This window comes from Etheostoma cragini, chromosome 12 (genome assembly GCF_013103735.1).
Source record: "Etheostoma cragini isolate CJK2018 chromosome 12, CSU_Ecrag_1.0, whole genome shotgun sequence".
Classification (NCBI taxonomy): domain Eukaryota; kingdom Metazoa; phylum Chordata; class Actinopteri; order Perciformes; family Percidae; genus Etheostoma; species Etheostoma cragini.
Window position 1 is genome coordinate 1,922,439 of NC_048418.1, and position 4,730 is coordinate 1,927,168.

The 4,730-nt window shown below is 42.3% G+C and overlaps 1 protein-coding gene and 5 non-coding genes across 7 annotated transcripts in view; 1 reads left to right on the forward strand and 5 right to left on the reverse strand.

Annotated features, from left to right (window-relative positions):
- The window catches only part of LOC117954598 (double-stranded RNA-specific editase B2-like), a 55,711-nt gene that overhangs the window by 28,850 nt on the left and 22,131 nt on the right, over positions 1–4,730 (forward strand). The gene's annotated exons all lie outside the window — the stretch shown is intronic.
- On the reverse strand, positions 613–694 carry trnas-uga. Its single transcript has one exon. It is a non-coding gene; the product is annotated as a tRNA-Ser (tRNA).
- On the reverse strand, positions 1,075–1,156 carry trnas-cga. The gene has a single exon. It is a non-coding gene; the product is annotated as a tRNA-Ser (tRNA).
- Positions 3,378–3,459, reverse strand: trnas-cga. The gene has a single exon. It is a non-coding gene; the product is annotated as a tRNA-Ser (tRNA).
- trnas-cga lies at positions 4,042–4,123 on the reverse strand. The gene has a single exon. It is a non-coding gene; the product is annotated as a tRNA-Ser (tRNA).
- trnas-cga lies at positions 4,660–4,730 on the reverse strand. Its single transcript has one exon. It is a non-coding gene; the product is annotated as a tRNA-Ser (tRNA).

Here is a 4,730-nt window from a genome sequence, read left to right on the forward strand (position 1 = left end):
AATGGAAAACCAAAAAAAGCGAGTAGACCCGAGGCGAGTCGAGTAGATACCACGCAGTGGAAAACCGCCATTAGAATCCCAAAAATAGCCAAATGAAAATATAAACACAGGTTGCACTTTTGGCGCAGGTGCAAATTCTGGCGCAGACTGTGACGTCGGCTGCCTAAAGCTCTATTTTTTTACAGTTTACACATGCAAACGTGCAAAATAAGTTTTCCAAAAACTCTCCACCCTGGCCGGAGTTTTTTGAAAGATTCGTTTTCAGAGGTGAATTCTTTGTCTGCGTGTAAATAAAGGGCACAAATAAAGAGGTGTCTCTTTTTATCAAAATTACGTTAAATTATGTTCATGTGAAGGGGGTATTTATCATGAGACAAAATTTCGGTATTTTTTGTTGCACCAGAGTAGCTTTGAGTAGGCACAATTTCAGAAACTATAGTTTGGGGTAATCTTCAATTAAAGACATCCAACGCTGTGAGCAGGGTTTGAAGGATAATAAGCAACTTGAGCGTCTTTGAACTTAGATACAACTTGTTAGTTCACCTGGCTGTCGTGTGGCAAGGTGTGAATAGGTGTGGTAATGACATAAATAACACTGGTAAGGAGTGACTTCGCTGTGAGCAGGGTTTGAACCTGCGAGGGGAAACCCCATTGGATTTCAAGTCCAACGCCTTAACCACTCGGCCATCACAGCTGTCTGAGAAACACTTGGTCTTTACATTGTTGGATGACAGAGGAGAACATTGTTAGACTACATGTGAATTTGTTTTAAAGGCCTGAACCGAACCAGGGGGCCATCATGTGAACTCTCTCCTCCCTGTGGGCCAGTCAGCCAAAGAACAACAACATGAATGGCCAGAGTCAGCCTTTTGATGATCTGCATACTGATACCTTGATCTATGCGTATCTGAAGCAACTGCAGACTGAAGGTTGTCCCAGATATTTAACCTGCAAAGGATCATTAGCACCTTGAGAAGTTGTTGAATTGAGATGTGGATAGTTAATTCACCTTGCTGTCATGTGACATGGGTGAATTAGAGCCACAATTAATGCAGTAATGATGCAGTTCACATTCGCTGTAAGCAGGGTTTGAACCTGCGAGGGGAAACCCCATTGGATTTCGAGTCCAACGCCTTAACCACTCGGCCATCACAGCTGGAAATCAAGCTCTTGGTTTACACTCCAGATCCAAAAATCCCTGACACACTTTGTTTCACATGACAGACACACAAGTTAGCCAATCATGTGATCTCTCTCTTCTCTACGCGCCGATCAACAACAAAAAGAAAGCTTTCAACCGGGGTGCGGCGCGTGCAGCCCTGCCCCTTACAAACAGACCAGGCCACCGGGGGATCTCCCGTTCTCCCGATGGCCAATCCCCTTCCTCGGGATTCCTTCTATCCAAACAGAGCTCTTTCTCCTAAACTTAACTACTCATTTTTGTCACGAAGCTGCACTTTCATTGCTGTGTGACGCTCCCTTTTTGTCGGCGAACTCACCTAGCGACAGTTTACTGAGCTCTGTAACCGGTGTTGCACCAAAAGCTGTGGTCTGGCTCTGTGATGACTGAAAATAAGAAAATATGTGTTCACAGTAGTGTGAAGAGATGACATAACCACTCCAAACAACAGTTTGAAGTTTGACTCCTTTATTGAGCAGTTAAAATGATGTCACACAGAGTATGCCCTCACTTACCCAATGTGCAATGTGCTGGTCCATTAAATATCTAGTTAGTTTTTTCTTTTCTTTACAGTAGAATACGATTTTTTTTAGGTTATTACTAATGTAACTCACGCATGCAGGAACTAAGAAATAGAAACATTTCAAAGAAAATATACCTTAACATCTTTAATTTACTTTTAGATAAACATATGCTACTATGCCTGAGGTGGTTAATATGGTCACACTCTCCTTAGGAAGCAATAACAAACCACCAATTATCATGCAACTTGCACCCGTGGATGTAATGCATTAATATTTAGGTCGTTTGCGTAGACGCTCTTTTTCAATTGGCTACCACATCCAGGCAGACGATGTGCAGCAGCGTTCTCTGCAGTCACAGTTCCTGATGGGTCACAGCTTTCGGTGCAACACCAGAACCCAACCAAGTTCATAAGAACGTGTTGATTGTTGTGCACTCGACACTGAAACAGAGACCCTCTTCCTATGTAAATCTGCACATATATTGAGGCTAAGCTTCCAGTTTATTTTACCAGAGACTGCTGATTGTCCCTGATCAGGCTTTTGTGGCAGCAGATTGCAAACTTTGGTGGCTTTACCCAGAACTTGATTCCCTAAACAAAATCCGAAAGACGGAAAAATCACGAGGACACATGCAATCCACAATTAGTGACAAAATAAAACCCAATCTTTCAAAGTGATAAAGTGGCAGTAAAGCAGCAGGCGAGGGCATTACAAGTTGAAACGAGGCCATGAGCAGTCGACAGCCTGCCTCAGATTACTGCCGTCACTGTTATTATCTCGCGCTGCCATTTCATTGCACATCGCCTTGTGTTTCAAGCAATAATTTCATCACTCATTTCCAAATAATGACCATCAGTCTGTTGATTTGAAAGCAGGCGTTAGTACATTTATTGCTTGTGAGGGATTTGATAGTTTATGCACTAAACTAGATTTAGATGTAAACTTTAAAAAAAAAGAAAGCTTTGTAGAATGCTTTCACTGCGCAGGAAAGAAAAGTATACTTGATATAGATCTGCAGTTAAATCAAAAACACTTAAGAGCAACAATTAAATGAGACAGCATGCAAAATGATGTACACATGTGGTTGAATGAAGGATTTTCAAGCATTTCCAACAAGCGCATTTTGTTGATCGTCTCTGACCCATCAACCCCTGGAGCATGTCTTGTTTTCTTTTGCAGATTCATTTCTACAGTATACTTATAAGATTAGAAATGTCCCAAATCTGGAGGAGCCTTGCTTTTTGCCCTTAACTTGTGTATGTTGTGTCTAGATCAGGAAACAAAGGGCTTGAGCAAAGATCCCACAAGCCGTCCAATTTTTATTAGTATTCATTTTTAAGATGCACAACCCTGTGACCAGGGTTTGAACCTGCGAGGGATTGGATTTCAAGTCCAATGCCTGAACCACTTGACCATCACAGTTGTTTACTTTGACGCAGTATGATCAGAAACTATGGACTGTAAAATAAATGGACAAAGCATCCAGTTTGAAAAACTTCTGCAAATGTGAAAGTGCCATATCTGATTTCCAACAGACGTCTTAAACATGCATCATATCTGATCTCCAGCAGGGGGAGGGTACACAAACCTGCATTACATGTATGATGACACCTTGAGGGTGATTGAATTTAGTCAAGACAAGTAACAGAAACAACATTGTTACAGTCTGACTTCGCTGTGAGCAGGATTTGAACCTGCGTGGGGAAACCCCATTAGATTTCGAGTCCAACGCCTTAACCACTCGGCCATCACAGCTGGAAAACAAGATCTTGGTTTACACTCCAGATCCGAAAATCCCTTACATACTTTATTTCAGTGCATTCAAACAAAGGACAACAAGGAGCCCTTCTCACTAGAACAGTTCACACCTTTAGATGATCTGACATGAACTTTTTTCCTAGTATAATGATGCCCTTGATCTGGAGGATCCATGTCTAACTGTATCAACTGCGGACTGACGGGAGTCTATTTAACCTCTATAGGATTGTTGGCCCCTTAGTTTAGCTTGAATGTGGCCCGTTAGTTACCCTGGCTGTCTTTCAATAAGGTGTGGATCAGTGTGGCATCAACAGAAATAACAAAAAAGGACATGAAGAAGACCATGTCACAAAGCAACTGACCACTTTTGATGATCTTCATACTGATTCCTCAATCTGGAGGATGCATTTGTGCAGCTGTATCAACTGCAGACTGATTGTATTGTATTTTACCTGAAGGATCATTGGGACCTTTAGGATCTTTGAGCATAGATGTGGATTGTTTGATCACCTGGATGTCAAGTGAAAAGGTTTGAATGGATATGGAAACAACATAAGTAACATAGAAATTGTCCTAATTCGCTGTGAGCAGGGTTTGAACCTGCGAGGGGAAACCCCATTGGATTTCGAGTCCAACGCCTTAACCACTCGGCCATAACAGCTGGAAATCAAGATCTTGGTCTACACTGCATATCCTAACATACTTTATTTCAGTGGACTTGAACAAAGGACCCCATGGAGCCCTTCTCACAAGTACAATTCACACCTTTAGATGATGTGAGATAAACTTTGTTCATGGCGTACTGATGCCGTTGAAGTGGAGGATCCATGTCTAACTGTATCAACGGCAGACTGATGGGAGTCCCACATATTTAACCTCTAAAGGATGGTTGGCACCTTAGTTTAGCTTGAATGTGGCCCATTAGTTACCCTGGCTGTCTTTCAATAAGGTGTGGATGGGTGGGGCATCAACAGAAATAACAAAAAAGGACAAGAAGAAGACCATCTCACAAAACAACTTTCAGATTTCTGCATACTGATGCCTTTGATCTGGAGGATCCATGTGTTGCTGTTTTCAACAGGTGTCCCACGGGTATTTTGCCTGCAAAGGATCATCAGCACCTTGAGCATCTTTGAACAAATTCACCTTGCGTTCATGTGAAAACAGAGATATTCCACCTTCACATGTTGAATTCGCTGTGAGCAGGGTTTGAACCTGCGAGGGGAAACCCCATTGGATTTCGAGTCCAACGCCTTAACCACTCGGCC